The following is a 24,713-nucleotide window of genomic DNA, read 5'->3' as shown; positions in this document are numbered from 1 at the left end:
AAGTCTGCATTCCAAAACGTCACTACTTCCCTTCCGAGCCCCGACGTGTGCCCATACAGTAGTTTTCTCCCACATATGGGGTATCAGCATACTCAGGACAAATTGGACAACAACTTTTAAGGTCCAATTTCTCCTGGTACCCTTGGGAAAATAAAAAAAATGGTGACTAAAAGATCATGTTTGTGGAAAAAATACGAATTTTTTATTTTCACGCCCGGGCGTTATAAACTTCTGTGAAGCACTGGGGGGTTCAAAGTGCTCACCACACATCTAGATAAGTTCCTTGGGGGGTCTAGTTTCCAAAATGGTGTCATTTGTGGGGGGTTTCCACTGTTTTGGTACATCAGGGGTTTTCCAAACGCGACATGGTGTCCGATCTCAATTCCAGCCAAAAACGTCAAATGGCGCTGCTTCCCTTCCGAGCTCTGCCATGCGCCCAAATAGTGGTTTACCCCCACATGTGGGGTATCAGCGTACTCAGGACAAATTGCACAATAACTTTTAGGGTCCTGTTACCCTTGGGAAAATAAAAATTGGGGTGAAAAGATCATTTTTGTGGAAAAAATATGATTTTTTAATTGTACCGCTGTACGTTATAAACTTTTGTAAAGCCCTTGTGGGTTCAAAGTTCTCACCACATATCTAGATAAGTTCCTTGGGGGGTCTAGTTTCCAAAATGGGGTCACTTGTAGGGGGTTTCCACTGTTTAGGTACATCAGGGACTCTCCAAACGTGACATGGCGTCCAATCTGAATTCCAGCCAATTTTGCATTGAAAAAGTCAAACGGCGCTCCTTCCATTCTGAGCTCTGCCATGCGCCGAAACAGTCGTTCCCCCCCACATATCAGGTATCTGCGTACTCAGGACAAATTGCACAATAACTTTTGCAGTCCAATTTCTCCTGTTACCCTTGGTAAAATAAAAAAAATTGAACCTGAATTATTTTTTTATGAAAAAAAGTTAGATGTTCATTTTTTTTTAAATATTCAAAAAAATTCCTGTGACGCACCTAAAGGGTTAATAAACTTCTTGAATGTGGTTTTGAGCACCTTAAGGGGTGCAGTTTTTAGAATGGTGTCACTTTTGGGTATTTTCTATCATATAGACCCCTCAAAGTGGCTTCAAATGTGATGTGGTCCTAAAAATAAAATGGTGTTGTAAAAATGAGAAATCGCTGGTCAACTTTTAACCCTTATATATAACTTCCTAACAAAAAAAAATTTTGGTTCCAAAATTGTGCTGATGTAAAGTAAACATGTGGGAAATGTTAGTTATCAAGTTTTTTGTGTGCTGTATCTCTGTGATTTAAGGGCATAAAAATTCAAAGTTGGAAAATTGCGAAATTTTCAAAATTTTCGCCAAATTTCTGTTTTTCTCACAAATAAACGCAAGTTATTTGAATGAAATTTTACCACTAACATGAAGTACAATATGTCACGAGAAAACAATGTCAGAATCACCGGGATCCATGGAAGCGTTCCAGAGTTATGACCTCATAAAGGTACAGTGGTCAGAATTGTAAAAATTGGCCCGGTCATGAACGTGCAAACCACCCTTGGGGGTGAAGGGGTTAAGCTTGTCAACCTTAATTTACTTTATAATAATAGTTAGGCATTGAAAACTGGGGGTTATTTGACTAAAGTTGTGGGGGGGGTAGGGCTGGCTACAGGTTTTAGTGGGCCCAGGGCCAAAGAGTGTAAATGGGCTCCTTTAACACATGCCCTATTCATAATCCTCTGATACGGCAGAGAAATAGCAGTATAGTACAATGAAAAATACTTCACTTCTTACATCTCAAGACTGATATCTGTCACGCGGCGGCTGCCGCGCACTCCTCTCTTTGCCTCCTCCCGGCCGCAGCTTACCCATCCTCCGGTGTCCTGCTCCCCTCTGCGCCGGCGGCCGCGGTCTTCTCCGCGGTCCTCCCCAGCTCCTCTTCTCCGTCCGGCGGTCTCCTCCGTCCGGTCTTCCGGACCGCGCCGGGTGCACGCTCCCGCCCCTCCTGCTCGGCGGGCGCGCGCACATACTGTGCCAGGGCACGCGCGCGCCTCCTCCTCCTCCTCCTGAGGACGCGCGCCTGCTCCTCCTCCACTTTAGGTCACGACCCGGAAGTCCTCCTACTAGCCCCTATATCTGGCCGCCTCTTCCTGCCAGCGGTGCCTGAATATCACTGCTTTTCCCTAGTGTTTCTGGCCGCCCTCTATGCACGCTATCGCGTCCTGTCCATCCGTTGCTCGTTCACCTCTCCATTTTCCTCTCTCCTAGGTCCTGTGTCTCCAAGCCGTGCCCGCCTGTCCTGTGTCTCCTAGCCGTGCCCGCCTGTCCTGTGTCTCCTAGCCGTGCCCGCCTGTCCTGTGTCTCCTAGCCGTGCCCGCCTGTCCTGTGTCTCCCAGCCGTGCCCGCCTGTCCTGTGTCTCCAGGCCGTGCCCACCTGTCTCGTGTCTCTAAGCCGTGCCCGTCTGTCCTGTGGTTCCCAGCCGGTACCGTCAGTCCTGTATCCCCAACTCGGCTCTAGCAGTCTGTCTGTCGTTACTTCCCAGGGTACCAGCTGCCGTGGTAATAGTTACCCGCGGGCTTGCCCCAAACGCTCCCTGTATAGGGGGTGGTCCACCTGGTCAGCTCGCCCCCGGGAGGTTCGTTGCCACGGTCTAGCGGGTCCACCCCAGGTGTACCTCACAGAATACTCAGGCCATGGATCCCGCTGGTACCCCGACCCCGACCCAAAAGGAACTTTTGTTCCTTCGTGAGAATCAGGCGAGGATCATGTCGTTCCTCAAGTCAATGGAGTCCAGACTTTCTTCTCTGCAAACCTCCGATCCGGGGATTGCCTCCCAAATCTCCAGCTTACAGCAGGAGCTTGCTCAGCAGCGCGACACCCAGGCCCATATTTTGAACTACACAGCCTCTGTAGATAACCGCCTTCTAGCTCTACAGACGGCGGCCGCTGTCCCTGCGCCTGCGGCAGCTTCTCAGTCCTCGCCCCACTTGGCCAAACCACCACGCTATAGTGGAGATCCCAAACTCTGTCGGGGGTTCATTAACCAGTGCCAGTTGCACTTCGAGCTGGCATCCCTGCAGTATCACTCCGACCGGGCCAAGGTGGCCTTTATGATTTCCCACTTAGAGGGTGAGGCATTGGCTTGGGTGAATCCTTTGTGGGAGCGAGATGACCCGATAGTCTCCCAGCTCGCAACCTTCTTGGAGACATTTCGTAAGGTCTTTGATGAACCCGGCCGTCTGGTCTCCGCCACTGAGTCCTTATTTTGCCTTCGCCAGGGTGCTCTCTCTGTGGGACAGTACGCCATCCAGTTTCGTACGTTGTCTTCTGAACTAGGATGGAACAATGAGGCTCTAGTAGGGGCTTTTTGGCGTGGCTTGTCGCCCCGAATCAAAGATGAGTTGGCAGGCAGGGATACACCTACGTCTTTGGAAGATCTCATCTCGCTGGCAACGCGAATTGACCTGCGTTTCCGGGAGCGTTCCCGCGAGGTCGCCAGGGAGAGAAGACCCACTCAGTTTTCTCCTCCGACACGCAGTCCTCCCCGCTCTCGGCCTTCCACCTCGGCGTCAGCCCGTGAACCTATGCAGGTTGACCGACTCAGGCCCGCAGAGCTACGCCACCAGGAGAGACTCACTCATGGTCTTTGTCTCTATTGTGGCAGTGCTTCCCACCTTCTACGTTCCTGCCCTGTGAGGCCGGGAAACTCCTCCGCCTAGGACAGGTAAGAGAGGCCTCCCTAGGTGCCTTCGACACCTCTCTACCTTTGACCCTTCCTGTTTTGTTTATCCAGGGATCCAAACGTTTCTCGGAGTTAGCCTATATTGACTCAGGGGCTGCTGGTAATTTTATCCAACTCGAGGCGGTGAAGAGATTGGGGATACCTGTTAGGTCCTTGGAGGTTCCCCGGCAGTTAGCTTCAGTCGACGGCATTCCCTTGCGCAAGACCGTTACGCTGGTCACTGAAGAGCTGGAATTACAGATCGGGGTCCTGCACCGTGAGAGAATAGCCTTCTTCGTGCTGCCGTCTCTATCCCACACCTTGCTCCTGGGTCTTCCGTGGTTGAGGATGCATGAACCTGTCCTGGATTGGCGGACCGGAGACATTCTTCGCTGGGGCTGCGTTTGCCAGACTAGATGTCTTCGTCCAGTACAACCCCTCAAATGCTCGTCTCCTGTCTCGGGCCCTGCGGATTTGCCCTCGGCCTATTGGGCTTTTTCGGATGTCTTTGATAAGAAAGAGGCAGAGGCTCTTCCACCGCACCGGCAATATGATTGCCCCATCGAGCTTGTACCCGGCTCGATTCCGCCCCGGGGGCGAATCTATCCGTTGAGTCCACTCGAGTCCCAGGCCATGTCTGAATATGTACAAGAGAATTTGGCCAAAGGCTTCATCCGAAAGTCATCTTCTCCCGCTGGGGCTGGCTTCTTTTTTGTCAAGAAGAAGGACGGGTCTCTCCGCCCCTGTATTGACTATCGAGGTCTTAACCAGATTACCATCAAGAACAGATATCCTCTACCTCTCATCCCCGAGCTGTTCGACCGGCTACGAGGGGCGCGAATCTTTTCTAAATTGGATCTCCGTGGAGCCTATAATCTCGTCCGTATTCGCTCCGGAGATGAATGGAAGACCGCCTTCAACACCAGGGATGGACACTACGAGTACCTCGTCATGCCCTTCGGGTTGTGCAACGCCCCCGCAGTCTTTCAGGAATTTGTGAACGACATTTTCTGAGACCTTCTGTACTCCAGTGTGGTTGTGTACCTTGACGATATCCTGGTCTTCTCTCCCGATCTGTCCACCCACAGAAGAGATGTCCGCTGAGTACTGTTCCGATTGAGGGAGAATCGCCTGTACGCCAAATTGGAGAAGTGCGCCTTTGAACAGTCCTCCCTTCCATTTCTGGGCTATATCATCTCCGACTCCGGCCTGCGTATGGATCCGGTGAAGGTCTCTGCCGTGCTCAACTGGCCACGTCCCCAAGGGGTGAAAGCCGTTCAGCGATTTCTCGGCTTCGCAAATTATTATCGGCAGTTCATCCCTCATTTTTCCTCATTGGCCGGCTCTATCTCATCTTTGATTCGTAAAGGAGCCAACCCGCACGTCTGGACCCCTGAAGCAGAGGAGGCCTTCCTATCTCTGAAACGAGCATTTGCCACGGCTCCCGTACTCCATCGTCCTGAGGTCAACAAACCGTTCGTCCTCGAAGTGGATGCATCAGCAACTGGAGCTGGAGCGGTTTTGTCTCAAAAATCTTCCTCCGGTAGGCTCGTTACGTGCGGCTTCTTTTCCAAGTCCTTCTCCACCCCAGAGCGGAATTATTCCATTGGGGACCGAGAACTGCTGGCCATCAAGTTAGCTCTAGAGGAGTGGAGATACTTATTGGAGGGCGCCGCACATCCCTTCACAATCTTCACAGACCATAAGAATCTAGCTTATCTTCGGTCTGCACAGAGACTCAACCCACGCCAGGCCAGGTGGTCTCTGTTCTTCGCTCGATTCGATTTTGATCTGCATTTTCGCCCAGGCAACAAGAACCTCAAAGCTGACGCCTTGTCCAGGTCCTTCCTTCCTGCAGATGTCGAAGAGGAACCCACGCATATTTTGGATCCATCCCGGCTCATCACGGTGGCACCACTTTCTCTTCTCTCACCTCCACCTGGCAAGACTTTTGTGCCGGAGAAGGACCGAGGACGAATCCTCCACTGGGGACATGCTTCCAAGCTGGCTGGCCATCTCGGGCTTAAGAAGACACTTCTCCTGGTGTCCCGCTACTACTGGTGGCCGACTCTTCCCCAGGATGTCCGGGATTTCGTCGCCTCCTGTCTCTCCTGTGCCAAGATCAAGGTGCCTAGGCAGCTGCCTTCTGGTCTTCTACACCCGCTTCTAGTACCCTCGTCCCCTTGGCAACACATTGCCATGGACTTTATCACGGACCTGCCCCACTCTTCCAACTGTACTGTCGTCCTAGTGGTGGTTGATAGGTTTTCTAAGATGGCACACTTCGTTCCTCTTTCCGGCTTGCCATCGGCCCCAGCCTTGGCGAAGATTTTCGTTCAGCACATCTTCCGTCTTCATGGACTGCCCCAACATATTGTTTCTGACAGAGGAGTCCAATTCACCTCTCGCTTCTGGAGAGCCCTATGCAGATCAATGGATATCACTCTCGACTTCTCCTCATCTTACCACCCCCAGTCCAACGGTCAGGCCGAACGGACAAATCAGTGCTTGGTGAACTACCTCCGGCATTTTTCCAATGTCCACCAGAACGACTGGGCTGAACTTCTCCCGTGGGCTGAGTTCGCCTATAATAACCACGTCAGTGAGTCTTCGGGCAAGTCCCCTTTCTTTGTCGTCTACGGGCAACATCCTGGTGTACCTCTTCCGGTTCCCCCTGCCTCGGGTGTACCGGCGGCTGACCTTCTGACCGGGGAATTCTCCAGGATCTGGCAGGAGACCAAGGCCGCTCTCGAGTTGGTACGTAACAGAGTTAAGAGACACGCCGACAAAAGACGCCTGGATGTTCCGCCATATCACCCTGGTGATAAAGTTTGGCTGGCCTCCAAGTTTATTCGCCTCAAGATCCCTTCCCATAAACTGGGTCCCTGTTATATTGGACCTTTTGAGGTCTTGTCCCGTATTAATGATGTCTCCTACAAACTACGGCTTCCTGCCTCTCTCCGTATCCCTAATGCCTTTCATGTGTCCTTGCTAAAACCAGTCATCTTCAATCGTTTCCTTTCTAAGGCCCCTCACTCGCCTCCGCCTGTCTCCGCAGACGATGTGTTTGAGGTTAAAGATATTTTGGCCATGAGGAAGCAAAAGGGGAGAACCTTTTTTTTGGTTGATTGGAAGGGCTTTGGTCCCGAGGAGAGGTCCTGGGAGCCCCAAGAGAACATCCAGGCCCCTCGAATCTTGGCTAAGTTTTTTTCCGGACTGCGGAGGGAGGCGCGTAAGGAGGGGGGTACTGTCACGTGGCGGCTGCCGCGCACTCCTCTCTTTGCCTCCTCCCGGCTGCAGCTTACCCATCCTCCGGTGTCCTGCTCCCCTCTGCGCCGGCGGCCGCGGTCTTCTCCGCGGTCCTCCCCGGCTCCTCTTCTCCGTCCGGCGGTCTCCTCCGTCCGGTCTTCCGGACCGCGCTGGGTGCACGCTCCCGCCTCTCCTGCTCGGCGGGCGCGCGCACATACTGTGCCAGGGCACGCGCGCGCCTCCTCCTCCTGAGGACGCGCGCCTGCTCCTCCTCCACTTTAGGTCACGACCTGGAAGTCCTCCTACTAGCCCCTATATCTGGCCGCCTCTTCCTGCCAGCGGTGCCTGAGTATCACTGCTTTTCCCTAGTGTTTCTGGCCGCCCTCTATGCACGCTATCGCGTCCTGTCCATCCGTTGCTCGTTCACCTCTCCGTTTTCCTCTCTCCTAGGTCCTGTGTCTCCAAGCCGTGCCCGCCTGTCCTGTGTCTCCTAGCAGTGCCCGCCTGTCCTGTGTCTCCTAGCCGTGCCCGCCTGTCCTGTGTCTCCTAGCCGTGCCCGCCTGTCCTGTGTCTCCCAGTCGTGCCCGCCTGTCCTGTGTCTCCCAGCCGTGCCCGCCTGTCCTGTGTCTCCAGGCCGTGCCCAGCTGTCTCGTGTCTCTAAGCCATGCCCGTCTGTCCTGTGGTTCCCAGCCGGTACCGTCAGTCCTTTATCCCCAACTCGGCTCTAGCAGTCTGTCTGTCGTTACTTCCCAGGGTACCAGCTGCTGTGGTAATAGTTCCCTGCGGGCTTGCCCCAAACGCTCCCTGTATAGGGGGTGGTCCACCTGGTCAGCTCGCCCCCGGGAGGTTCGTTGCCACGGTCTAGCGGGTCCACCCCAGGTGTACCTCACAATATCCACTTTAAGTTCTCCAATAGCTCCAAAAACAGACAGTATATTACTCCATTACAACACAAATTTCCCAAGTTCAGCTACATGGAAAAAAATTAAGAGATCCCATAATATAAAATCACAGTTTTTATTCAATTATGCAATAAAAAACATACAGGTAAAAAAGCAAAATGCCGTATAAAGGACGCTGGAGCACAAAATATAAACAATGGCTTAAAAATTACATATAATAAAGCCAAAATAGTATATAAAGTCAAAATATATAACTCAAAACACGGTAAACATAACACTAAATATTATTATGATGCGGCCCCAAGAGATGTAACACAATAGCTACCATAACTCCCGTGCATAATAACACTACAAGGTTTCAGATGGAATAATTACCATTATAATTCCACAATAAGGCCCATAATAACAAATGTGCAAGAGAAAATAAGTATTACCACTGAATGGAGACTCATGCTTACAGCGTCCTCTCACCCCGACGCGCGTTTTGCCACCTGCTTCTTCCACACGCCCCCGGAAGAAGCAGGCGGCGAAACGCGCGTCGGGGTGAGAGGACGCTGTAAGCACGAGTCTCCATTCAGCGGTAATACTTATTTTCTCTTGCACATTTGTTATTATGGGCCTTATTGTGGAATTATAATGGTAATTACTCCATCTGAAACCTTGTAGTGTTATTATGCACGGGAGTTATGGTAGCTATTGTGTTACATCTCTTGGGGCCGCATCTTAATAATATTTAGTGTTATGTTTACCGTGTTTTGAGTTATATATTTTGACTTTATATACTATTTTGGCTTTATTATATGTAATTTTTAAGCCATTGTTTATATTTTGTGCTCCAGCGTCCTTTATACGGCATTTTGCTTTTTTACCTGTATGTTTTTTATTGCATAATTGAATAAAAACTGATTTTATATTATGGGATCTCTTCATTTTTTCCATGTAGCTGAACTTGGGAAATTTGTGTTGTAATGTTGAGTGAAGTGCCCAGTTGCACTTAATAGGACCTTGTTGATTCAGTATATTACTCCATGCAGTATTATGGCCACCGCATAGTGCGCTATACAGAGTAATGAGGTCCATATATTTCTCCATACAGACTCATTGGTCCCATATAATGTTTGAAACAGTATATGATGAGCTCCACATAATGCTACAGTATATGTTGGTCCCCATGGATGAAGCTCCACTGTGTTATGGGCCCAAATAATGCTCCATATATAATGGGTCCCATTTCTAATGCTCCAGTGCATAATGGGCCCTGTAAATGCTGCTCCAGTGTCTGATGTCCACCTTTGGAATGCTCCAGTGTATGGTGGGCTTCATATATCATTCTCCAGAGTATAGTGCTCCCCAAAAATAGCTGTCCCAACATTGAAAACAAATAAGTCTCCTCGCTAGGGAATCCCTGTACTAGTCTGGACTCCTCGTCGTGCCCATCTTCCATCTCACTGCACTTGGACTGTTTAGGCAGAGGGCATAGAGACGTGATGTCATCGCGCTCTCTGACCAGAATGTCACTGTCAGGAAACGCGCAAGACGTCACGGCGGTGGAGCAGGGAGAGGTAAGTATTTCAACTTTGCAAGTGCTGTGATCCTGAGCAAGCAGGGGTGGCCCACTAGTTGGTGACGGCACTGGCACAGGGCCCCTCATAGTACGCCGGTGTGTCTGACGGCGGGTGTGCACCCCCACCGTCAGAGACACTTGATTGTACTATGAGGGACCTTGTGCCAGTGCCGTTGCCAAACAGTGTGCCCACCCACCTGTCCAGGGCAACGGCACTCGCACGGGTGCGTGCGCCATGTGGTGACCCTGGCCCTGTGGGGGGAGGAAGCCCAGTTAGGGAGGTGGAAAAATTGGCATATGCTGATGTTGGACATTCAGCAGCTGCAAATGGAGTAATTGGAGAAGTCCGCGGAATCGGAGGACAAAAGTAAGCCTTTTTTCTGGCAACCTACATGTCAGCAGGGGAGAGTGGGACAAAATCCTTTGAAACCCATGCATGGTTCATTTTAATAAAGGTTAGATAATCAACATTTTGGGTCGACAGACGGGTCCTTTTTTCTGTTAGGATTGATCCAGCAGCACTGAAGACTCGTTCAGATAACACACTAGCAGCAGGGCAATCGAGCTCCTGTAAGGCATATTGTGCCAATTCAGGTCAGATGTCAAGTTTACTCGCCCGATAGTCAAAGGGGAATGACCTGTGAGGGAGAACATCGATATGGGAGAAGAAGTAGTTTGTTACCATAGTTGACAACTGCTATCTCCTGTCACTTTCGATCGATGCAGTATTACCAGTCGTGTGAGCGGTACTTGAAAAATCAGTCCACAACATGGTCATGAAACCCCTGTGTCCAACGCCACTTCGCTGTGTGCACCACGAACACCTCTTTCATGTTGCCCCCTACGGCTTGTTCGAAAAACATCATCGCCGCTGTGTGCTGGGAATGCCTCAAGCAAACGGTTTACCAGAGTTGCTTGTTTGTTAGCCAATATTAGCTCTAGGTTCTCCTGTGGCATGATGTTTTGGAATTTGCCTTTATAGCGTGGATCCAGGATGCTGGTCAACCAGTAGTAATCAGCGTTCATCATTTTAGCAATGCGGGGGTCCCTTTTTAGGATCTGCAAGGCATATTCAGACATGTGGGCCAATGTTCCAGGTGTCAATGATGCACTGCGAGTGCTGGGTGGAGGAGCACTTTCTGGCAAATCCAAATCCCTCCAGTCACGCACAAACCTTGTACCTGACCTTGCCACGCCAACATTTTTTCTTTTTTCTTGCCCCCTGAGAAGCATCCTCCTCCCCAAAATATCATCCCCATCATCCTCCTCCTCCTCCTCCTCTTCCTCTTCTTCCTCCACCTCGTCCACGAGACTTCCCTGAGCAGACAATGGCTGACTGTCATCAAGGCTTCCCTCCTCCTCTTCCTCCTCGGCTGCAGATGCCTGCTCCTTAATATGCGTCAAAGTTTGCATGAGCAGACGCAAAAGTGGGATGCTCATGCTTATGATGGCGTTGTCTGCGCTTACCAGCCGTGTGCATTCCTCAAAACACTGAAGGACTTTACAGAGGTCTTTCAGCTTCGACCACTGCACACCAGATAACTCCATGTCTGCCTGCAAACTGCCTGCCCGTGTATCCTCCCACAAATGAATTACAGCCTGCCTCTTTTCGCACAGTCTCTGAACCATGTGCAGGGTGGAGTTCCACCTTGTTGCAACGTTGATAATTAGGTGGTGCTTGGGAAGGTGGAGCAATCGCTGCAGCTTCTGCTTACTACTGGAGTGTACGGGCGACCGGCGGATGTGCGAGCACAGTCTTCGCACCTTATGGAGCAGGGATGTTAACTCCGGATAATTATTGAGGAAGCACTGCACCACCAGGTTCAAGGTGTGAGCCAGGCAAGGTATGTGTCTGAGTTTTGAAAGGGCTATGGCTGCCACAAAATTCCGGCCGTTATCACTAACTACCTTGCCTGCCTCAAGATGTAGACTGCCCAGCCATGACTCAGTTTGTCGGTGAAAGTAGTCGGCCAGTACCTCCGCGGTGTGTCTGTTGTCTCCCAAACACATCATCTTCAACACAGCCTGCTGATGCTTACCAATAGCTGTTCGATAGTGGGACACCTCGTGTGCAACCCTGGCAGCTGCGGATGGAGTGCTGGTGCAACTGCGCTCTGTGGATGAGCTTTCGCTTCTGGAGGAGGAGGAGGAGGAGGGTCGAATGCCTACAGCCAACTGTTTCCAATACCGTCGGCTAGGCAGCACTGTCCCACCGCCGCTGTCCCCTGTGGACCCTGCATCCACCACATTAACCCAGTGCGCAGTGATGGACACGTAACGGCCCTGGCCATGCCTACTGGACCATGCATCTGTTGTGAGGTGCATCTTTCCACTCACTGATTGCTTGAGTGCATGGACAATGCGGTCTTTCACAAGCAGGTGGAGGGCTGGGATGGCTTAGCGTGGTACTGCGTAGGCCATGAGCTCGCGGAAAGCTTTGCTTTCAACCAACCGGTAGGGCATCATCTCTAACAAGATTAGTTTGGCAATGTGGATGTTCAAAGCCAGTGTACGCAGATGAGAGGATGAGTACTTTCTTGTCCTACTCAGAGTCTCTGGTAGGTTGAGCTGGACTTGAGAGCTGCATATGGTGGAACTAGCGGTGGACTGAGAGAGGGTTGGTGATGGTGATGGTCTTGGTGGTGTTGCTGATTACCTAGATTCAGTCTTTCATAGCAATAACATGGTGATTCCGTGACTGCTTTGCCCTTGTGACGATACCTTGACATTTGCTGCTGGTAGTGTGCTAACCGGTGGGCTTACAGTGGGGTAAGCGATGTAGTGTTGCTGACTACCTTCATTCGGAGCAGGTGCACATGTGGTACGTGAAGTTTGGTAGTCCATCCATGCTTGCAAGTGCATGGTGGTTTGGTTTTTGCAACACGTTTTTTGACTACTACGGTCCTGCCAGATAACAGCTGTTGCGATGTCGTTGCCTGCTGCGGATCCTCCTCCTCCTCTTCTGAGCTATTGGCAGCGGCACCCTCTTCCCCTAATGGATGCCAATTTGGGTCATAACTGGGTCATCCATCACTTCCTCTTCATTTTCATGTGCACCTTCCTCTGTGTCACTGTGTAAGGTGGTATAGTATGCGGGATTGGGCACTTGAGTTTCATCAGGGTCTGATTCTGCCTCAGTACACTGCGAGGACAATGTAGTGCTCTGAGTGAATGTACCAGCAGAAAAATCTAGCAGTGGCTGTGCATCAGTGCACTCCATGTCAGATTCATCTTGGACTGGGGAATTCACGATTTGACTTGCTAACCCAGGCATGGTATGTGAAAAGAGCTCCATGGAGTAATCGGCAGTGTGGCCTGCCACATCCTTCACTTTTGGTAGGGGTGAAGGACTCAAGGAAAGGTGTTGTTCCTGACCAGGAGCCTCCAATGATGACTCAGTGCTTTTATTTTTTGAAACTTCAGAAGAGGAGGCGAAAGAGCTGGAGGCTGTGTCAGCAATGTAAGCCAAAACTTGTTCCTGAAACTCCAGCTTTAAAATTGGTTTACCTACTCCCAGAAAAGAGAGCCTTCGAGGCCTTGTGGAGCCAGACGATGACGCAGGCTCAACACCTCCTGCCTTAGGTGCTATTGTGCTTTTGCAACTACCAACAGATGCAACACCACCACCACCACTATCGGGACCAGCTGGCAACCTCCACCCACTTCCATGGCGTCTTTCACCACACTTGCTCATTTTTGTGAAAATGTACCCAAAATACCACCAGCTATATGGTACTGTAAAACAAGGTAGAAGGTGTATCTACTATTGGTGAGAATTTGAATCTCACTAGAGATTTGAGGGCGCTGAACTATTGTCTCTGGCCCTGTAGAGATTACACCTCAATGTAACAGGCTGAAATTGGATGGTGAAGACAAGGTGGAGGGTGTCTATAGGATTGGTGAAAATTTGAAGCTCACTATAGATTTGAGGATGCTGAACTATTGTCTCTGGCCCAGTAGAGATTACACCTCAATGTAACAGGCTGAAATTAGATGGTGAAGACAAGGTGGAGGGTGTCTATAGGACTGGTGAGATTTTGAATCTCACTATAGATTTGAGGACACAGAACTATTGTCTCTGGCCCAGTAGAGATTACACCTCAATGTAACAGGCTGAAATTGGATGGTGAAGACAAGGTGGAGGGTGTCTATAGGATTGGTGAGATTTTGAATCTCACTATAGATTTGAGGATGCAGAACTATTGTCTCTGGCCCAGTAGAGATTACACCTGAATGTAACAGGCTAAAATTGGATGGTGAAAACAAGGTGGAGGGTGTCTATAGGATTGGTGAGATTTTGGATCTCACTAGAGATTTGAGGACGCTGACAATGATGCTCTCAGTCCAAGTATGGACGCAGGCTGCCTAATAAGCAGGACTGCTGCACAGTGCACACACAAAAGGGTGGAAAATTGAACCCTTGGTAACTGTACAGAAAAGAGGATGAAAAGTATTTTTGCTTTTAAAAAAGCAGTTTGCACAGCAGTGTGCAAACAGCAATGCAGCTATCAGGGAGCCTTATAAGGCAGCCTAATAACCATCAGAGCTGATGCACAAAAATAGAGCCTCCCCTGTCACTGCACACAAAGTGTTGTGTTGTAAGTGGAAATCGCTAACAGCAGAAGCAGATTTTTGGTTCTTCTTCCCTGCCTAACACTCTCCCTACAGAATCAGCAGCAGCAGCTCTCCCTATGCTAACATCGGCATAAGTAAGATGGCGGTCGGCGTTCATGCCCTTTTATAGCCCCTGTGATGCCACACAAAGCCAGCCAATCACTTGCATGCCCTTCTCAAAGATGGTGGTGACCGATGCCAATGTCATCGCGTTGCCCACAGTGTGCGTCCTCCATCATTGGCTGAAAAAGGGTGCTGGAAGAATCTTTTGAAACGCGACCTTGGCACTCTGGTCGCCAACCTCGTGGCCGACCTCACGCTATGGTCGGGTTTCGTTTCATGAAACCCGACTTCAGCGAAAGTCGGCGACTTTTGAATATGACCGACCCATTTCGCTCAATTCTAGTGTATACTATAGTCTTGTTTGAAACTTGATGGTTGTTGTGAAAGAGAACTCTTGTAATGGAGGATTACCACATCATGAAATAAACAGCCTGGAGATACCCACAGAGTGTGATCCATGACAGGAAACAGCTAACAGAACATGGTGGCAGCTGGGCACAGAACCTGCAAATCCTCAGAGCTTGTGTGAGGCTGGGACTGGACAGAGGATCACATAGGATCACAGCACCTGTAAGTACAGATTCCCTGACATTACTGCAAAATGGAGACTGGGTTGAAGCCCCTTCAGACACTGGATGTCACTTCATGTAATGTGTCCCAGACTTGGAGACATTGGAAGGAAGAGTTTATGGGTCGCCCTCCCAGGGCTGTGGGGTACTCGGTACCGGGCCGGTGTCAGTGGGTTGTGTCACAGCAGCATTGACCCGGTCTGTGGCCCTGGGCGCCCAAGTAATGGGGAATTGTAATGGTGTAGTGGAATAGTTCGTGATGCCACCTGTGGTGTTTGGCAAGCAAGATGTTAAGCCAACGCTGCGTGCAGATCCTCTGGGGCTGATGGTGTGTTGCATCATAGATTGTGTAGCTCCCCACAGGTGAAGCTGTAACCCCAGGGCAGTGCATAGGCGCAGGCGGTGTGAGGAAGGATACCCAGATGTAGCGGTGCTGACGATGTTGGTGCACAATGACTGGAAGACACCAGGGCTTGTAGTTCCAAAGCTTTACTCACAGTTCGTGGTACGCACTGGTGCCTGCCTCGGTGCCGTGCACTCCGGGGTAGAGACTCATTCAACCTCCCGGGCAAGTCAGGCTTCTCCTCTCCAACACTCCGCCATCATGTACCTTTCCTGAAAGACTCCTCTATTGCACCTTTTAGTGTGAAGAGCTCCAGTACCGTGGTACTGTGAAATTCCTCCTGTCAGATGTTCCTAACAACTCTACTTGTATGACAGACAGCTGTAGCCTCTATCGGGGACTCCTTTCTCCAGAGTCCTGGCTCTCTATTCAGTTGCTGTTGTGCCCCAAGTCTTGGATGGGAGTAGTGCATTTACAGCCAACTACTCCACCGGTGTCTGCTGCAGAACCATAAGTGTCCATACAAAATCGGGGACCGGGCCCCGGCCTTGCGCTGAGAACCTATAGGTAGGGTTCCTCTTCCAACCCACAACTCCTCTCTGTTCTCCTACTCCTTAGTTCCGCGCTGTTCCTTCTCTCACTTATGGAAGCTTAGGTTGCAGTTCTATGTCTTTCTCCTTCTGTTCCTTTCCTAGGGAGCTCATTCCACTAAGACCAGTCCTCAGCCTCGCCTGTCTGACTGTCTTCCTTCGCCTTGAGCTTCCCTTAGGCTGACCTCCTGTCAGCCTGCTCTGACTCAGACTCCCCGTCTGACTGAACTCCTGTCAGACTCCCCTGTAATTCTAAACCTTCCCAACCTTTTATATATCTCAACTCCACCCACCTCCCAGCACATCTCGTGTTACGAAGCAAGGACCCACGAAAGGTGCTCTGCTATCCTCTAAGCATGGAGCCGCAATCTGGTCCATTGCTGAACTATCCTGTGTGTGGGTGCAGGTGTTGGAGTGTGGAAAGGAGTTGCCCACTTACCTAGTTGGTGGGGCACTACACCTTAGGAGAAGGTGCAGTACCTCTGTGGCGACTGAGCCTCAGGGGTGCCACATTTACACTGTATGTGGATCTCACAGTGGCCCCCAGTGATGACAAACAGAAAGTAAAGCAGTTTTATTACCTAATAGGGGAAAATGGCAGAGAATTAGCCCACACCTTACTCTTACTCCCAGACACAGACAACCTACTTCTAGCAGATATTGTGCAGGCATTCGATAAACACTGTGACCCAAAAAAGAATGAGACAGTGGAAAGATATAACTTTTTCACAAGACATCAGGAGGATGGTGAAAATGTGGACAGATATCTGACAGAGCTGAGGAGACTGTCAGCAACATGTGGTTTTGGAGAGATCGAGGACAGTCTAATCAAAAACAGAATGGTGTGTGGCATAAAAGACAGTCATCTCAAAGAAAGATTACTGAGAGAGGAAGACATGAATTTAGAGAAATGCATGCAAATCTGCAGGGCTGCTCAGCTGTCAAAACACAGCCTTAAGATGATGGCAGGCACCAATGATAATGATGATGATAAGGTAAATGCAGTATCTATGAAAGGAAAGACAGGACCAAGATCCCCTATTAGCACTGTCCACTGTAAGTATTGTGGGAAAACACATGAGAGAGAAAAAAAACAAATGTCCAGCATATGGGGAAACCTGCAGATCATGTGGAAAGAAGAATCATTTCTCAGCTGTCTGCAGACAGGGAACAGGCAAACAGTACAGACATATCCACACTGTGACACCAGACATTGACAGTGCAGAGGACATTACATGGCTACAACTGCAGCATGCAGCAGAGAAAGTCAATGTAGTCAGGCAGTCAGAAGTCAAGGATGTCAAGCAGCTTTATGCAACATTTCAGCTGGATTGTCAAGCAAGCAGCAATGTAATTCTATCTGCTCTGCTGAACAAACAGGTTTCTATTGAGCCAACTGACAAGGTACTGGTGATGTACAACAAAAGTGTTCTGAAACCGATGGGGACACGTAAGCTAAAAATACGGAACCCATGTAACAAAGAGTTATAGAGTTGAATTTACCGTGTTGCGTGGTGGTAACCATGTACCATTATTGGGAGTAAAAGCAGTTCAGGCAATGGACTTAATAAATCTACAGTCTCAGAACAATATGTCCATTGAAGTTTACCAGGATATACCAAATCCCAAACTAAGCGCAGAGTGCAACTTGGATATTCAGAACATAAAACCAAGTTATGCTGATTTATTTGAAGGGTGCTTTGAAGGTAAATATAGGCTAGAAATTGACAACACCATGCAGCCTACCAGATTACCTACAAGGAGAGTGCCTGTAGCTTTAATGCAACCACTGAAAGTAGAACTGCAAGATTTACAGAGAAGAGGCATGATAGCACCAGTCCATAAGAGCACAGATTGGATCAGCAGGTTGGTCATAGTGCAAAACCCATCTGGCAAGTTAAGAATATGCATTAATCCTAAGCCACTCAACAAGACGCTGAAAAGAAATCATTACCCCATGCCGACATTAGATGATGTTCTACAAGATCTATCATAAGCTAAAATATTTTCTGTATGTGATGTGAAAAATGGATTTTGGTATGTGGCACTGACTGAAGAATCAAGTTTATTGACAACATTCTCTTCACCATTTGGACGCTTTAAATGGCTGAGAATGCCCATGGGACTAAAACCTGCTATAGAGGTGTTCCAGCAGAAATTGATGCAGGTTTTGGAAGGACTTCCTGGAGTGAAGACAATAGCAGATGATATACTAATAGTGGGAGAGGGTGAAGATATGGAATCTGCAATCAAGGATCACGAACAGAAGATGATTCAATTTTTGGACAGATGCAGAGCAAAACACATAAAGCTGAACTTGGACAAATTCAAACTGAAAATGACAGAAGTGGCCTATATTGGACATCGTCTGACTTCAAACGGTGTAAAAGTGGATTCTGAAAAGGTGAGAGCAATACAAGATTTGCCCACCCCTACTGATGTTTGTGGAGTACAAAGATTTTTGGGCATGGTAAATTATCTCTCCAAATTTTGCAGACATCTGTCAGACATGTGTGAGCCACTGAGACAGCTAACCGACAAAGATGTGCTCTGGGAATAGACAGAAAGCCAGGAAACTGCTTTCTGATCAGTATAGAAGGCTATTGCAGATGCAGCAACCCTAAAGTGTTTCCATCCAGATCGAGAAGTGGCAGTACAATGTGATGCTTCAGAAAAAGGCCTTGGAGCCACTTTAATGCAGAACAAACAGCCACTCACATTTGCAAGCAGAGCCCTTACAACAACAGAGCAGGGATATGCTCAGATTGAGATGGAACTACTGGCTGTGGTATTTGGGTTGGAGAAGTTTCACCAATACACCTATGGTCGACGGGTAAGAGTACAGTCGGATCACAAACCTTTGGAGAGCATTACAAAGAAACCACTACTAAATGCCCCAAAGAGACTACAGCGTATGTTATTATGACTTTAGAAATATGATTTTGACATCGGGTACTGTCCAGGAAGAGACTTACTGATTGCAGATACGCTAAGCGGAGCTTACCTTCCTATCACAAATGATGAGGAGAAAGACATTGAAACCATCAATATGTGTAACTACCTTGCAGTGTCAACAATAAAGTAGAAGCAAATCCAGACTTTCACAGACAAGGATAAAACTCTCAAGAATTTTAAAGACTGTCATCTTGCAGGGCTGGCCAAAATGCAAGCAATATGCTCCAAGGGAAGTTTCTCCATTCTTCCACATAAGAAATGAATTGTCTGTGCAGCAAGGAATCATTTTTAAAGGAGACAGGGCTGTTATACCAGAAGTTCTCAGAAGAGACATACTGAAAACATTGCACTCCTCTCACTTAGGCATGGAAGAATGTCTACGTCGAGCACGAGATTCGGTTTATTGACCAGGAATGAATGACCACATAAAAAAATTATATAGCACAATGTGAAATATGTGCATCCTGTAGTGATAAGCAACCAAAGGAGACATTGCAACCGCATGAAATTCCACATAGGCCATGGTCAAAAATAGGAACAGACTTGTTCACATGGAATGACAAAGAATACCTGACTGGACTATTTCTCTAACTTCTGGGATGTTGATGTGCTGCAGGACACAAGGGCAAGAACAATGACTAAAAAACTCAAGGACCATTTTGCCAGGTATGGCATTCCAGATATTGTTTTCTTGGACAATTCAGAGCAGTTTACTTCAGAAGAGTTCAAAGCCTTCAGCAAGAAATGGGGTTCTGAACACCAGACGTATTCTCCAAGATATCTTCAGAGTAACGGGAAAGCAGAGTCAGCAGTAAAAATGGCCAAAATACTCATGCAGAAAGCAAAACAGGTGGGTACTGATGTACAGTATATCTGTCTATACTAACATAGCAACATAGTTAATAAGGCCGAAAAAAGACATTAGTCCATTCAGTTCAGCCTATAAAATTCTGTCAGAATAAATCCCCAGATCTACGTCCTTCTAAAGAACCTAACAATAACTGTAAGATACAATATCGTTACACTCCAGACACTCCAGGATAACATCCTGGCCTCTCTTGAACCATTCGACTGAGTTCGCCATCACCACCTCCTCAGGCAGGGAATTCCAGATTCTCACTGCCCTAACAGTAAAGAATCCTCTTCTATGTTGGTGGAAAAACCTTTTCTCCTCCAGACGCAGCGAATGCCCCCTTGTGACAGTCACCTTCCTTGATATAAACTGATCCTTGGAGAGATATTTGTATTGTCCCCTTATATACTTATACATGGTTATTAGATCGCCCCTCAGTCGTCTTTTTTCTAGACTAAATAATCCTAATTTTGCTAATCTCTCTGGGTATTGCAGTTCCCCCATCCCCTTTATTAATTTTGTTGCCCTCCTTTGTACCCGCTCTAGTTCCTTTATATCCTTCCTGAGCACCGGTGCCCAAAACTGTACACACTACTCCATGTGCGGTCTAACCAGAGATCATAGAAACACACCCACCCAAGGCCTAGACAGCAGTCCGGCGCAGAGGCTCATGGGTAGGCATAAAAAGACTCTCTTACCAACTGCTAGTCATCTGTTAAAGGCAAAGTTGCTGGGAAACATCAAAGCTAAATTACAGAACAATAAAAATAGGCAAGCTTTCTATTACAATAAATCTGCAAAGGATCTGCCTGAGATCCAGAGAAATGACACCATTCGAAAAACACTGGCAAAAGGCAAAGGTTGTCCAGAAACTAGGACCTTGGTCCTACAAAATTCTAGCAGAGGAAGGAAGAAGACTAAGGAGAAATCGGAGATAACTGTGGAAAACGCAAGAAAGAGATGAATCATGGCCTTTTGAGCAGTATCCTGACACCGAGGACAGCGAGGCAGCAAGTACAAGTCAAGTGCCAACAGTGACAGCTGACCATCAGGGTGAGGATTCGGGCCAGAGACAGGCAATATCAGAAGGCATATAACCAGAATCAGAAGAACTACCAGATGTAGACAGTGACACATCTTATGTTACTAGAGCTGGCAGAATTATCAGAAAGCCGGCACACCTCAAGGATTATATCTAACTGGACTTATTATGCTATAGCTCTAACTTAGTTATGTGATCCATTATTTTATTATAGTGGTTTAAAAAAAACACTATATTGTAATCCGAACGCTGCTAACTTATTCTTTTTCTTCTTATTATTATTCAGCTGATTTCCGCAATTAATGCGACCCGAACCGCTACACGCACAGACTCCGTTGAGATGTCGTTTCGAAGCCAGCGTCCATGAGAGGTGTGCTAAGTATTTTTCGTGTCAATCGGATTTGTAGTTTTTGCACAATTTGCGTTTGAAAATTTTTTTTCCCGTCATTGGAATGCTCTGTCTCAATGCTTTTCAATGGGAAGGTAAAACATGCCCTTAGGCGATTCAAATGGCAGTTAAGCTCATTGATAAGCGCAGGCACACCCAGTTACTATGCCAACGCCTACGAACGTCACATGACGCCCCCAGGACACAGGTTCTGGCAGATAATATCAGCTCTTAAAGCGAAACCCACAGCACAAATGCAAATCAAGCTTCATCACATGACGCATGCCCCTGAGAGAGAATGTGCGCCAAAGTGGATTTAGAAGCCCAGTGCGCCAAACTAGCTCTTAAAGGTCCGAAGCACCTAAGTGATTCTTAAAGGGCCGGCGCACCAAACTGAGTCTTAAAGGGCCTGCGCGCCAAATCGAAAGCTGAGTGACCCCAGGCTCCAAATCGGAAGCTGATCGACCCTGGCCTACAAAAAGGAGGCTGAGCCACCCTGGCCTCCAAATCGGACTCAAGAGTTGCCCCGCCCACCAAATTGGACCCAGAGGGGCTCCGCCCACAAAATCAGACCCTAAGGGGCCCCACCCACAAAACTGGACCCTGAGGGGCCCCGGCCACAAAACCAGACCCTGAGGGGCCCCGGGCACAAAACCAGACCCTGAGGGGCCCCGGGCACAAAACCAGACCCTGAGGGGCCCCGGCCACAAAACCAGACCCTGAGGGGCCCCGGCCACAAAACCAGACCCTGAGGGGCCGCGGCCACAAAACCAGACCCTGAGGGCCCCCGCCCACCAAATCAGACCCTGAGGGCCCCCGCCCACCAAATCAGACCCTGAGGGGCCCCGCCCACCCACCAAATCAGACCCAGAGTGGCCCCCGCCCACCAAATCCGACCCTGAGGGGCCCTGCCCACCAAATCGGACCCTGAGGGGCCCCGCTCACCAAATCGGACCCTGAGGGGCCCCGCTCACCAAATCGGACCCTGAGGGGCCCCGCCCACCAAATCGGACCCTGAGGGACCCCAACCACCAAAACAGACCCTGAGGGACCCCAACCACCAAAACAGACCCTGAGGGGCTCCACCCACAAAATCGGACCCTGAGGCCAAAGTGACCCCTGAGAGGCACCCACAGTTAAAACAGATCCTGAGTTGAAAGTCTTGCAGGGGCTGCAGGCAAGTCTCTCTTAAAGGGGCAGCCTGGGCACCATTTCAAACCACTATCTGTACTTCCTTTAGGAAATACCCATCTAGTTATCTTTTATTGTTCCTCCACTTAAAAGAGAAAGGGTGTAGCAATATGTTATATGATGATGTGGCCTCTAGGGGTCTCACTACGTTTATGTGTGTACTATAGTCATGTTTGAAACTTGTTGGTTGTTGTGAAAGAAGTCTTGTAATGGAGGATTACCACATCATGAGAAAAACAGCCTGGAGATACCCACAGAGTGTGATCCATGACAGGAAACAACTAACAGAACACCCACCAAATTTTTCAGGAGGAAGATGCTTTCGGACACACTGATGTTTTTTTTTCTGCATTGTCTTTTTTGGGTCTTTACAGCTGTTTTTTGGGGACCTCTTTGGCTGCTGGTGTTTTTTTTTAATAATTGTAATGAATAAACTAGACTCAGTGAGTGAGTTCAGTTATTGAAGGATCAAAATACCTGTCAAGGTAAATAGAAACTGGCCTGCTATCACAAACACTGTCTAAATGACATTGTCCCGATTCTATAGCCCTTGATCCCCTTGATAATGCCGTGTGAAGCGAACCAGTGAGTGATTCTCATACACCAATGTTTACTCCGTGCTAGCTCGGTATGACCCCACTAAAGGTCCAGGGCAATGCAAATTCCAAAAAGTTCAGCAACACCAGAGAGTTTGTATAGGGATAAAATGTAGCTTTTATTTCATCCTTAAAATCACATGTTATTTTAACATGGAATAAAATCTGCATTTTATCCCTATACAAACTCTCCAGTGCCTTTGAAATGTTTAGAATTTGTATTGCCCTGTCGAGGGAAACCTCGTCTCGGGGGCTGTGTTGGCAAATTTTAACGCTGGTGCTACCCACATGATGCATTAGATGTGGTGTGGTGTGTGCTGCAGTGCAGACAAGACTCAATAACTGATAAAATCTGTTCAGCCATGAATGGTAGTTAGAATAAATGAATGAAAAAAATGATATTTATAAAGATATCAGGGATTTATTTTTATAAATTAAATAAGTTTTAATAAGCGCTAATAAAAATGAAGTTTTAATAGTTACCGTATTTCACAGCAGATACAGAAGCAGAACTGGATAACCTGTGAAGGATCAGCGCTGGGACAGCTGAGCGAGGTGCACAGATGAAATGACAATTTGTACAGGGTCAGCTTGTGAAAAGTGTCCCAACAACTCGCCGAGGCGTCACGCATCATTCAACTACATGTCCAATAAATGATTTCCAGGGGTCTACGATAATGCAAATGATTCTGCGCTTTTGACCATATATAGGGTCCCACCAGCAGTAAGCCAATCACAGGGTGCCCACTATTGGCATTGCTCAGCAATCAGATATATAGTCTGCAAAGGAAACAAAGCAAATTTCCTTCAGCGCCACCACAGGTGGAAAGCTAGTATTACACATTCAATTTCGCAGACAGCTGTACTGGGCCACGTGTGCTTTTGTAATGTGGTATCCCAAATATCTACGAAACAAAGGAGCTCATACCCTGCAGGAAATTTAGTAAATGTGCGTTAAAGTGAATTTTATTCATTCAGCTGATCCCATACTGCGCTTGTTATTGATCTATTACTTTTTCTTTTCTTTACGGCTGGAGTTTAACCTTCTCAGTGACATCTCCGTGACAGGCACACAAACTAATCTAAGCTGGTTACGTATTCCAAGTAAACAGGGGGTGGAGGCCCAATCTGAACGTGGGGAGTAATAGTAAATTTAGCTAATCTTTCCCTTCTGTGGATCCAAAGTCCGCAGATAATGAGAACAGCTGCGGGTCATGGCCTGAGTCAGCACCAGTGTCGGACTGGGGTGCCAAGGGCCCACCAGTAACAATGTCTTTGGGGGCCCACTTTTCACCTGCATACAAATATTACATTACCCTCCTTCACAAATTTACCTATATCTCTATATAATAATAAAATAGGTAGTTTGGTTAATAAATGATGAGATGCTACTTTTTTTTGTACAGAGTAAATCATGCCAAATACTACCCATATAGTAGGGTTAGGGGACACTGTCTGCACAGGGGCCCACCGGGGGATTCCCCTGATCCCCTATGGGCCAGTCCAAGCCTGGTCAACACATTAGATGGGATCAGATTATTTTCGTATGAACAAGTTCTGCAATGATTCACCATATTATTCACAGCAACAGTGAATATTTGAGGCGGCGAGTTCCTCATCACATGAATTAAAGATCTGTGATATTTTCAAAGAAAGTTAATATGGCAGGTTTATCAATTAGATCAAGGACAGAATTAGCAATGCTTTAAAAGAAACTGGTCTCCTACAAAACCGCTCTTTACATGCAGACGTGGTGGTAATCTGCAGAGACGTGGCGTTTAAATCAGGTCTGCCAGGATTACTGGAGAAACGGCTAAAGGGAAGAGGGGGGAGAAAAAAAAAAGTTATATCCTACCTGTAGTCGATCATTTCCCATCACCGGGGTGGTGCAGTCACCACTGACAAAGCAATGACAGCACCGTGATCACTCCCAGCACTTCGACTGACAGCCTACTCCGCAGCGTGTGCGCATGCAGCGACTAACAGCTCCGTGTGCCGCCTCAATGACTGGTAGAAAATAACTTAATTTTCTTCTTATAGTCTCGCTTCAAGTAATCCTGGCAGACAAAATTTGA

At 48.2% G+C, this 24,713-nt stretch overlaps 1 protein-coding gene across 13 annotated transcripts in view; it reads right to left on the bottom strand.

Annotated features, from left to right (window-relative positions):
• The window catches only part of LOC141085930 (dimethylaniline monooxygenase [N-oxide-forming] 2-like), a 207,700-nt gene that overhangs the window by 109,525 nt on the left and 73,462 nt on the right, over positions 1-24,713 (bottom strand). The window contains exon 1 of one of the 13 annotated variants that reach the window (XM_073571584.1): positions 23,122-23,338. The exons of the other annotated variants lie outside the window; for them this stretch is intronic. The gene's annotated coding sequence lies outside the window, so the exon portion shown is untranslated. Of the gene's footprint in view, positions 1-23,121; positions 23,339-24,713 lie in introns of those variants that run through there. 13 annotated transcript variants of the gene reach the window in all.

The sequence above is a fragment of the Dendrobates tinctorius genome, unplaced genomic scaffold (assembly GCF_039654945.1).
Source record: "Dendrobates tinctorius isolate UK_male_01 unplaced genomic scaffold, ASM3965494v1 ptg000029l, whole genome shotgun sequence".
Classification (NCBI taxonomy): domain Eukaryota; kingdom Metazoa; phylum Chordata; class Amphibia; order Anura; family Dendrobatidae; genus Dendrobates; species Dendrobates tinctorius.
This window is presented reverse-complemented; position numbering and strand designations above follow the sequence as displayed.